The following is a 12,642-nucleotide window of genomic DNA, read 5'->3' as shown; positions in this document are numbered from 1 at the left end:
AAATCAGTCTGTTATGAGGTAGCCTATATTACAAACTCACATATATACTTGGTTAAATTAAATATTTTAAATAAACCAATTAAATGAAATCTACCATAAGAAAAAAAAATAAAAATCAGTCATATAGAAACACCCATCTGAAGATGATACTACTTTTCTGAAATTATATAAAAAAAAATTAAAGAAAAGCAGTACAGAAATGTTACCATTATGTGTATAAATGCTTTACAGTTTACGGCTTTCTATATGCAAAATATAACTGTGATATAATATAACTGTGAAAATATAACATATATAACTTAATTAAAATGAAATTTAATTAAAATATGGAACATTTTTGTGACAGGTTTAACAGAGAAACACATGAATAAACACAGCATTGAAAATTAATTTGTAATATAACAAAACTAAAAAAAAAAAACTACTGTGTATGAAGTATGTAATTTAAGAATGTGTATGGGATTCATTTCCTGTCAAAATTATTGTAGTCAAGGATAAAAAAAATAAAAATAAGCGTGAATCAAAGTTTTTGATTTGGTTTTTAAAACACAAGTAAATAATATATTGCACAAGCTGTGAGAGAGAATGGAGGGTCCTTTCAATCAAACTTTTGACAGGTTTATTGCTTTATGACCCTCTAAGCCCCGCCCCCTTTGACCGTGGGAATTTCCCACGCTAGCTCCTCCCACTTATGGGCTGTACGTACACACCGTGGGAAAATCGGACTTACGCCACACCTCCTTATGGGTTGAACATCTGAAGCGTGAGAAATTTCCCACGCTCAGTAGTTCTAAACAGTGTATATTTAAAACTTTTTTAAGAAATAAAAACATAGTCAAGAGTGTGAGATCAGTGTTTTTTATTAAAGAAGACAGATGTACATTCATCACTTTAAACGTTAAACTTTTAAGGTTAAAAAACATTAAAACATTAATGAAATGAGTTGAAATTGCATTTTTTCTCTAAAAATAGTTATTAAAAAATGAGATGTTAAAACATTAAAACAACATTGACAAAAAGATAATTTTTAAAATGTTGACTTGTAAGCATTTAACTTTCACACAGTATTTTGTAAAACTTTTTACATAAAACACAAACACTGTTAAAAAGTGTTACGTTTTTACATACCAATTGTTAAAGGAGTCAGAGTTTAAAAGATACAAAAGTGTTTTGTTGTAGTGGAGCAGAGTGGACAGCGTCCTCTCACTCCGGAGCCCAGTCAGAAATGAAGCTCTCTGACCCTTCCAGAGAGACAGACCCAAACTCCGCCCCTATCCCACCCACAACAGATGTCATCGTGGGAATCTCCCACACTCCCTTCAAGCTCCCAAATTGAAAACACATCCGGTCATCTTGGTGGCCGAACTTAAATGACCAAAGAAAACCGATGCAACGGCTCGAAGAGACCACACCCCCTAACACACCCCTCTCAAAGCTGAGAGGTCAATTTTGATTTAAGGGTGTGTGTAAAAAATGACGTCACGTGGGAATTCCTCCCTCCCTCCCTCCCTCCCCACAACGTCACAGTCACATGAGATGTTTAAAAAGGAGCGCAAACTTACAGTGAAATACTACCTGTGATCTTACAAGATAATCTACAATGGCAATGGCTGCCCCTCCGAAAACTCCAGAGAGAAACATTGCTGAAGCTATGGAAGATTTGACTTTAGCTCCACGAAAAAAACGAGGAACGCACGGGCCATGCTTAACACAATTTCTTCACGAGCCGGAAGATTCTGTGATATATAGTTTTCACTTGTCTGTTAAAACGTTAAAAACAACGTGCTTTAAACTTTTTAAAAAGTGAAGCAATGTAGGCCTATTGGGTAACAGATCAGCGAGTTGTTTTTAATTAAACAAAAGTTTTGTTTTCCATATATATTTAAAACTTTTTAAAAACACTGTATAAAGTTAAAATGCATTGGTTTAGTATTCGTACATTTTACAACGTTATCTGAAAAAAGTTAGAATGTGGTCCTTCACATACAGATTTAAAAAAGTGTTCAAAACAACATCAACTAAAATACAATATGCTACTAACGTTTAGTTTTAAGTTCCGTATTATACATCACTCATCGACGCTAGAAACATGAATGAGTATAGATCATGTGTGAAGCCGAGCCTTACACTAGATTTGTTTATAATTACACTAAATAACATTTATAAAAAAATAAAAACTCATGTTTTAGTTCATTTTGGACTTTTAGTGAAGTTAACAAATATTCACTAACTTACTGATTTATTCTCTCTTCGATAGGATAATCCACATCTCCCAATGGAGAAATCTGATCATTGTTTAAGAATGCGTTTTGGAGTAAAAAATAATGAATCTGTTCAAAACTGTGCTTTAAACTTTAAAACCGTGAAACGTAAGCGATAGGCAAACAGTTTTTTTCACAGACATGTAACACTTTCACATACAACTTTTTAAAATGGTACAAACCGTTAAAATACAAAGGTGTGGTATTTAAAACGTAGCCTATCAGAAAAATGTAAAACAAGTTAGAATGTTTTCCTTCACATACAGATTTTAAAACCTGTTAAAAACTAAAAAGTCAACGTTAAATCATTTAAAACAAGTTATAGAATGTCTTTCACGAACGACTTTTAAATACCAGAAAATTTTAAAATTATGTTTTTTAAGCAATGTTTCAAACGTGAGCATTTAATATATATCAAACAACGTTTTTAAGTAAAACTTTTTAACAATACGATTTGCTGCTAAGTTTTGTTTAGTTTTTAGCTAAAATATCTCTTTGCGCTCCGAAAGCACAACACGAATGAGAAATAGACTGGCCTGTGAAGCGAGTCTCCGCCCACCTAACACTCTCCCCAACGCGAGCGCATCAGAATTCACGTGTGCAGAGGTAGCTACAGATTTAAATGTTGGTAAATGATTAAACATAATAACTCTAGGTGCACGAGCCGTCTGTCGTCAACATGCGTGGGGTTTTATTCGTATACAAGTACACAAATAAACATCCAACTCTGTTCACAAAGGCGAATAATAGGAAGAGACCAAAAGTCGGTATAGCGTTATATCTCTTCTGCACAGCTCACGCATCTCATACGGACATACCCTCTACGTACATGAGCAGTTGTCATTCTACCTCAAATTGCCGTAAATCCTCCAAGTGACCGCTACAATGTGTATGCATTAACATATCATGCAACAGTAGTTAAAATGTCTCAAACTATTTTTAAAAACATTAATACAACTCTTGCTTTACAAAAACTGGTATTAAAACAGGGTAAACTAAATCTACAATTTTGTGTCCTTAGTTTTTTCAGTTAGTCATATAGTTATTTCTTTTTTATTCTCTATTTTTACAGACCTAAAATCAAGATGCTTCAAAGTAGGCTATGGATTGGAAGTAAATTACCAAAGACACAAACGACTTTGAACATTTATACATCAGTGTGTTGCTAATCAGAATTCTATATTCTTTAAATAAAGATTCATCTTTATTCATGCTTTAATTTCTTTAAAACAGTCTGATGACATGCAATATTTCTGTGGTTAATTGATTAGTAATGTTGCGAGAGGTTTCCTCATACGAGTAAAAAATGCTTTAGATGTGTTTGTGACAAAACATTGTATTCACTTAGACTTTTTGAATGTATTACTGATCCTTTTTTCTTCTGACCAACTTACATTTCATATTACCTGAGGCGTATCTGTTTCCTACAGTTCCCAGTAAACAATTACCGTCTTTCAACGTTGAAATATGGTTGAAAATAAGTCGGTCCGCCTTGGACTGGTTTACGACGTGATTTCAACTAAGTAGTTTCGGCCGGACTGTTTGACTACGTGTTATCAACTGATCTAAGACAGCTAGGATAGTCTGTTATAGGCCTACATGCTAAAACAACGGAGAAAACAAATTACCAAACCATGTGCATTATTATCTCAAATAAATTTAAAGAGTTTTACATATTCCGTCAAAGTTATAAAAAAATACATTGAAACTGTACGTGCAATGAGGATTCATACTTGGAAAGAATTACCACACCCCAGCTGGCGGCAGTAATGGACCATTAAAGTGAAGTGGAGTAAAACTGCCACAGAAGTTGAAATCAGGGCTGCTATGGCTGAGAAACTTAAACATGCTCCCGGGAGAGTTGGAGGTGGAGGTCGCAAAGTGTGAACATTTGTATTGTAAATTTTCTGAGTTGTGTTTTGTGTTGACTCTTGGAATGTGCTTTTGGAATGTGAAATCTGTGTTTTATTGCACTATATTTTATTTAAAATGTGCTGTTTTAAGTATAATAAAGCTATTCGCTCTTATTTGTTTAAATGTAAAATGTTAATTGGCATGTTAATGTCAGGTTAATGGCATGTTAATGTAGCTTTCCTGTAGCTCAAACAGTAGAGTGTTGGCGCTAGCAATGCCAAGGTCATGGGTTCGTTTCCCAGGGAAAGCAAGAACTGACAAAATGTGTATCTTGAATGCAATGTAAGTTGCTTTGGATAAAAGCGTCTGCCAAATGTAAATCTGTAATGTGTTGGGACTTGAGAATTGACAATTGTCAATAGGCATCGAGTAAACGTTGAACATTGACCTGTTTTCAATGTTGAAAAGTCGGACAAATTTGACGTCTTTTCAATTTTCATTTTCAACCTTCAGTGGACCGTAATTAGACGTTGAAGATTGACCTGTTTTCAACGTTGAAAAGTCGGACAAATTTGACGTCTTTTCAATTTTCATTTTCATCCTTCAGCGGACCGTAATTAGACGTTGAAGATTTACGTCTATTCAACGTCTAATAGACGACTTTTTGCTAGCTGGGTTAGCTGTAGGCCTAATGTTAGTGAACTCTAGGTCTTCTCTTTGTTCATATACGACAGTATTCACATGAATTGACTTGATTTGATAAAATTATGGTTTAAACCATCATCTTGACGTGAGACATTTACATTATATTATTATAGGCTACCGTCTTAGTTTTTAAATAGCGCTAAAATGTATATTTTACATTTGAACCCTTTATGCGGATATAGAATGCCGCACACGGTTCTCTGACATATCTTATCGTGTAAAACATCTATGTAGATCTAGCTAGGCTATGTTTTTAAAAATACCGCGAAACAAACACAAGGGCACATCTTTCTATAAGCGACCCTCAAAATCTGTGCATACAACAAAACACATGTATGTGTACAATGATTTATCAGGAAATTACTTTTATTTGAAGAAAAAAATTAAAATCAGCAGGTGGTTGATAACTATTGAAGCTAAACACCCCTGAATTCGGTAATGCTATACTGATATCACGTTTTAATTTTAACTCAATTCATTTGAATGCGCTAAAGGTCTATAAACTTTAACATCTTAATAGTTGGTAAAATGAACTTAAAGCCTAGGCAAAATGAAATACATCCTAACTAGTTTCTACATGCTTGTTACAGAACTTATGGCGTACAATTCACCCATGCATATGTTTAAAAATATATGTATATTTATATATGTAAATTTTTGGTGTAATTATAGACATCTCTCGGTGGCATATGCATAACTTCTCCATGACGCTACTTCTGATTCAATGTGGCATTATATGTAATCCTATACAGCTGTTTACGGCATCATGATGACAACCCCTCCAGCGGGGCGGGATGAGCTGTTGTCCTGATAAATATTTCAGGACTTCGCACACAACCCCGGTTTGCCGGTCTATCATTTTCTTCACTACTTCAATGTATACTCGATTGTATAATGTTGAAATAAAAATAAATAAATAAATAAAAAATGACAAACTTTTCTGTTGTGTCTGAGCTCATAAAAATATTATTATAATAGTATACATAATAATAATATTTAGAATAATTAAAAATATTTATAAAATATTTCAGAGATCCTTGTAAAGAGTTGCGGAATGTTTTCTGCATTTTAATTACTGTATTCCTGAGGTGGCAACCATTTCCATACCACGCCTGGATGCGCTGTGTCACGGACCACCAAGGCACATTGCGTCTCTGAAAAATGTGTGGTGATTTTTCAAATGATACAACTAATTTGCCCTCTGTGTACAGAACAGAACAGAAGAAAGGACATTTTGTAGTGTTCAACAAAATTCGTTTTTGTTCTTATAGCATCGGTTCCTGCTTCATAGGGGGAGGAACCACATACCCCCTACGTCGACCTTCTATCTGTTCAGGAGTTCATTACATTTTTTTAATAAGATTATGTGTTCTGTCATGGATGACTACTAGTCATGGGATGTCCCGCAGAGAGAAGGGCTTGAGTGGACACGCCCTGTGGTCACATTTTTATGTCTTCATCCAGAGTTTACCCCACCCACCGCCAACCTCCTGTCGTCCTCTCACTCTGCCTTTTCCCCGCTTCGCAACGTAGCCATCCTACAGCCCCTGCGACACCCGTAACATCGACCACCACGCCATCCGTTTCAGGCCAAACGGAGGAGCAGGGGTGGGTATACTTTAACCTGGATATGTCTCACCAGGATATGTCTCACCAGCAACCTCCGGCTTGTCACAGTCCTGACATGCGTTGGGAACAGGAACTCCTTGACACCTTTCAGAATTGGACTCTTGCTACAGTAACTCCATCCGAACTTTCCAATGTATCTAACGCGGCAATGCAACAGTGTGAAGAAAGGTTGCACACATTTGTCTACTGGCCCTCAAGAATAAGTGTTCGACCAGACCAATTGGCTAAGGCTGGTTTTTACTATGTTGGTCGTCGTGATGACGTGAAGTGCTTTTGTTGTGGTGGTGGACTCAGATGTTGGGAGCCTGGTGATGATCCATGGGTAGAACATGCCAAGTGGTTTCCAAGATGTGAATACCTGTTGGAAGAAAAGGGCCAAGAGTTTGTTCATCAGATTCAAGCAAGATTTCCAAGACTATTTGAACATCTATTGACTAATGGAGACAGCAACTCAAGAGAATTTGTTGATCCACCTGTTGTACACCTGGGTCCTGGAGAAGACCGTTCAGAGGATGCAGTGATGATGAACAATCCTGTGGTGAAGTCTGGTTTAGAGATGGGATTTGAGCGCGGCCTGGTGAAGCAAACCATTCAAAGCAAAATTCTCGCAAGTGGAGAAAATTACAAAACCGCTCAAGAGTTGATGTCTGATTTACTAAGTGCTGAAGATGAGAAGAGAGAGGAGGAGCGAGAAAGTGAGTTTCTTACTTTTCTTAAGAAACATCATCTTGCCATGTCACAGCAGCTAAAAAGCGTGCAGAGCTTAATGGACCATCTTCTAGAGGAGAACATCATCTCACAGAAAGAGTATGACATTATTCGTAACTGCACTACAGTCAAGCAGCAGACAGGGCAGCTCATTGAGTTAGTCCTGTCGAAAGGAAATACAGCAGCAGAGGTCTTCCGCAACTGGATCAAGAAGAATGATGTCTGCCTGCTGAGAGAACTGATGGCCCAGACAAGTGAAGCTGCATCCCCGAGTCAAGATCTTACAGACTTGCCTATGGAGGAACAGTTAAGAAGACTTCAAGAGGAGCGCACATGCAAAGTTTGCACGGATAAGGAAGTGAACATTGTCTTCATCCCCTGTGGTCACCTAGTTGTGTGCAAAGAATGTGCACCTTCTCTGCGCAAGTGCCCCATATGTAGAGGATTGGTCAAAGGCGCTGTCCGTACTTTCCTATCATAAAGTGAAGATATTTATCATCCAAGTAACAACAGTTTTTGGATGTTCAAATTTACACCAACTCTAATTGTTTCACATATAACTGTTGATTGTTAGATGATTTATCTAACAATTGAAATTGACGATAGGTTAAAATATTTTTATTTTTATATGTTAAATATTCCTTTCCCTCCTTTCACGTAAAAATACCACGTATCATCTGTAATTCATTAGCTTAACCATGTTGTTTAGTGACACACACAAAATAACTGTGTAATAATAACAAAATAAGTGTAATAGTTAGACAAGTTTAAAGTGTAATACTCAACTTTCACGTCAATGTTTTGTATATAGCAGAAAGATGTTCTAAAATAAATATGATTTGTTTAGTCTTAAACACTCTCATACTAGAAGGACCGTCATTTAATTCTCTTTATGCAATATTTGTTCATGTTTTTCATACATTCCTATATGAACATGTTTGACCACGCTCTGTGACTATACACTTTTTGCAAAAACAGTACAAAAACAAGATGTAAACAGTGTAATGTGTAAAATGTCAATTCAAACGCTAAAACTGATCACTATAGTGGCTTTTCTGTATTTGTTTTAAATGACTCATGATGCATTTACTTTTAACCCAGTTGACCTCTAGAATTTAGGTTTTACCAAAGTGTGGAACTTTGTTTAACAGCCTCGAGCTTGGATGAATATGCCTCTCTCAGTGCAATAGTCAGATGTGATTCTGTTGTAATAGTTTAAGTGTAAAACAGCATGCACTTTGTGTAATTCATAGAGGGAAAAGTTGCACTAAATGAAGTATCAATTTAGTCAAACAGAAAGACTATCACTTAAATTCTTAATTGTCATTTATTTCTATAGACAGCTCTCAATGAAAAGTCTTCACCTAAAACATACGGTCCAACATACAAAATGTAAAACAGGGTCATCATTTGCATGCTTTTGTGAATTTATAAAAGCCTCTTTTCTTAGAGGTTTGGGTCTTTTGAATCTTACATGGATGTTTTGGACACGTGTGACTCTGTATAAAGATTATGTTTTAAAGTTAGTCCATAAGCACAACTATTTACACACATACGAAGTAGGAGAATATCTAACTGTATATTGTAGATTGTGAACACTCTATTACCCGTTTATTTGGGGTCAGAGAACATCCTTAGCTCATACGTTTCTTTAATTTGTGCAGGATGTTGAAGTGTTAGTTAAAAAAGGTATTAGTTAATAACAAACAAACAAACATTAAAACAACATGGAACCATGATATTAATATATAAAATATGGTATAATTACATGTTGAAGCATAGCCCCCTCACAGTTTGAAAATGACTTCCATAATATTTTCTTTTAGTAAAGCTATGTGTGGATCACCCGACACAAAGTTTTGCGTTTGTGAGTGAGATCTCACAAAGATTACACCAATATTAGCTTTCTCGAACATTGGATGTTTGCATTATGTCTGAAACTTAGAAATCAACATGCATTTCCTGTGGTTGTTAAATGGCTCAGGTAATTCATATGAAATGTAAGTTGTTCAGAAGAAAAATGGGTTCAGTCATACATTTAAAAAAAAAAAGTCTTCTAAGTGAAGATGACGTGTTTGTCACAAACACATCTGAGTTTTTATACGTGTTAGGAAACCTCTCGCAATATTACTAATCAAGTAATCACAGAAATAATGCAGGTCACCAGATTGTTTTAAGAAATTAAAGTATAAATAAAGGTGAATCTTTATTTAAAGAAGATAGGCTTCTGCTTTTGCAACACACAAATGTTTAAGTCGTTTGTGTCTTTGGTAATTTACTTCCAATCCATACTTTGAAGCATCATGATTTTAGGTCTGTAAAAATAAATAAATAACTATGCCCACTTTAGGGGTAAATGAAATATTAAATTGTGTGCCTTGTTTTAGTGTAATACCAGTTTTTGTAAAGCAAGAGTTGTATTAATGTTTTTAAAAATAGTTTGAGACATATTTTAACTACTTTTGCATGTTTAATGCCAAAAGTTTAGTGTGATTTGTAATGTTAAAAGGTTTTGCTTAAAAACTATTCGTTTTACGTATTTTTTAACTGTTGTTGTCTGATATGTTAAATGCTCACATTTGAAACATTGCTTAAGAACATAATTTTCCATTTTTTCTGGTAGGCTATCTTTAAAAGTCATTCGTGAAAGACATTCTATAACTTGTTTTAAATGATTTAACGTTGACTTTTTTAGTTTTTAACAGGTTTTAAATCTGTATGTGAAGGACCACATTGTAACTTTTTTCAGATAACGCTGTAAAATGTACAAATACTAAACAATTGCATTTTAACTTTAAACAGTGTTTTTAAAAAAGTTTTACATATATATGGAAAACAAAACTTTTCTTTAATTAAAAACAAGTCGCTGATCTGTTACCCAATACATTGCTTTTTTTAAAAAAAAAGTTTAAAGCACATAGTTTTTAACGTTTTAACATTTTACAAATGTATTTTCAACTTATACAACGTTTTAATGACTTTAAACACTATGTAATTGTGAAAGTACAACTTTTCTTCAAATGTATGTTAGAAAATAGAACTATTTGCTTGATATAATTTTAATACATGTTGTTTTAGATGTTTTAATTCTAGAACATGTTTGCAATTCAAACTTTTTTAACATTTTACAAATGTGTGTTTACCACCCTTTGTATTTTAGTGATAAACATTGTTTTAATGTCTTTTTTGTATGTGATTGTGAAAAGTACAACTTTAAATGTGGACCATGGGAATTTTCCCACATTGGAGGGCTCAGTCCAAAAGTGAGGTGAGGTGGGGTGAGGTGAGGTGGGGTGAGGTGAGGTGGGGTGGGGTGAGGTGGGGTGAGGTGGGGTGGGGTGGGGTGAGGTGAGGTGAGGTGGGTGTTTGAGTGTACAGAGTTGTAAATTAAATATAATTTCTCCTGTGACATAGACGAAGCAAAGCATAGCAAATTTATTTATATAACACAATTTATACACTGGCAATTCAAAGTAGAAAGGATTAAATAATCACAAAAATGTATTCAGCCAATCGATGCTTTTCTTTGGGTATCCATTCGCTGCAGCCGTTAATCCTATTGGTGCGTATATCCATCAACAGATCCAAATGCGTCGCTCCATTTAAAAAAGCTACGTGATTTTAGAAAAAATCTGTTCCAAAACCTTCCATTAATTGAAACATGAATTTTAAATCGTAGTGGGCTATTTTAAATGCTCATCCTCAGAAATAGGTCACGAACATTCGGGTACATCCATTCCAAAATCACTGCAAAGTATGTAAACGTAATCCTCTGGGTGTTTTTTTTTATATATATAATCCGCAAGAAGTCGGTAGGCTATCTTGTACCCGTGGTTAATCCAGCCCACTCTGCTATGAAAACCGGTTCACTTCCATCATCTTTTAAATCTCTCCATACTCTGTATACAATAAAATCCAATCAGGGTCCTCCGTTGAATTTATGGTGTAGCCTATCGTTCGTCGTTATCCACGTTAACTAGTCTGACTTCTCTGTTGATTTTGTCATAAACATATGTATACGCGCGTCCTTCAGACAAGTGAAACGTATATTCCACACGATCCGCCGGCTCGTGAAGAAATCGCGTTAAACAGGTCCAGGGACCTCATGTATCAATCTTGCGTACGCACAAAAACTTTGCGTACGGCAGCTTTCACGCTCACGGTCGTATGTACTAACAGTGAAATTAACGCGAGAATGTGCGTTCCTCCACGCCAATTTCATGTCTGGCGTACGTATATTTCTCACTGTTTTTGTCCGTTGGCGACTCTTACAGGCAATGAAGTGAAGTTGCAAACATTACACAACGAATTGTTCTACAAGTCTATCGCACCACCACCTGTGGGAAACATTGCTATTAATTTGCAATTTATAAAATAAATGACATATATTGTCACACGAGCCTTATGAAAATATTCTATCAATTATGGAATTAAGTAAGAACATATAAAAGCATATTATGCAAAATGATACAACCCTTATTCTATGGCAGCTTTGGTTTTAATGTCCACCTTTATATCAGACCATTTCTTTTTAAGGTAATTTAGAGTAGACTGTGTACAGTTGAGACACCTTAAATAACTTGCTTAAATAACAAGTTGTATTTTTGCTGTGCACGTGCGTATTAGTGTCCTCTTTGATCGTGGGAAATTTGAACAACGGACACATCTCCGATCCGAAGAAATCGGAAAAACTTTTTTTTTTCTAAGATATGACGTTCACTTCACCATGCGCTCTCCACAATGACTAGCTTATTATCCTTATGTGACTGTTAAACGTAACTGGTATCACCACAAACGTTATTCTGTGCCCTAAAAACGGGCATATTTCATGGTATTGTGTCATGCAAGGTAATTGCAAAATCTAGAGAAATGTGCGAGGTGGCCAGCGGGGTATAGTTGAGACACACATGTACCAACCCTAACCCCCGATAGAGTTCTAAAACACACTGTTTAGTTGTTCAGCCAGCAATCATGTAGCCAGCATAGGACGCAAATGAAAATACAATTTGATATGTGTGATATTTAAACTGTGTATTATAAATAAATATTGTTACATATCTTGTTCCTGCTTTATACATTTTAACCAGTGCTAATTTAAATAAAATGAATGAATATAAATGGATGAATAAACAAAAATGTTGCCCCAGTTGTTATTTTCTTTTCTATTTGTCTTTATTTTTTATATTTACCATGAATGGTTAGTTACCTTCACGACATTAGAAATGGGTCCCTCAACTGTACCATGCACTGTCTCAAGTGTACCACATATGGGTACAGTTGAGACAAAGTTGAGACAAAAAGCACCTTATATTTAAAATAAAAACTACTTGTGGGTATTATTGATTGATAATATCTTAGTCTACAAGCTAATGTAATCATGTGGCGTGTCATGTGGAAATTCACTTCTTTTCAATGTCTATTTTTGTGTGAAAAATCAAAACGCAAAAAGTGTCTCAACTGTACTCAGTCTACTCTACAGTACGAC

The 12,642-nt window shown here is 35.3% G+C and overlaps 1 pseudogene across 1 annotated transcript; it reads left to right on the top strand.

The window, feature by feature from the left end:
- The first annotated feature begins 1,387 nt into the window (after positions 1–1,387).
- Positions 1,388–7,903, top strand: LOC308682815 (baculoviral IAP repeat-containing protein 2-like; annotated as a pseudogene). The gene is made up of 2 exons: positions 1,388–1,442; positions 6,285–7,903. The product of its transcript is annotated as a baculoviral IAP repeat-containing protein 2-like (transcript).
- The last annotated feature ends 4,739 nt before the right edge of the window (positions 7,904–12,642 follow it).

Source organism: Scardinius erythrophthalmus, assembly GCF_964197995.2.
Source record: "Scardinius erythrophthalmus genome assembly, chromosome: 22".
Lineage (NCBI taxonomy): Eukaryota > Metazoa > Chordata > Actinopteri > Cypriniformes > Leuciscidae > Scardinius > Scardinius erythrophthalmus.
Note: the sequence above shows the minus strand (reverse complement) of the source record. Positions and strands in the feature narration are given on the sequence as shown.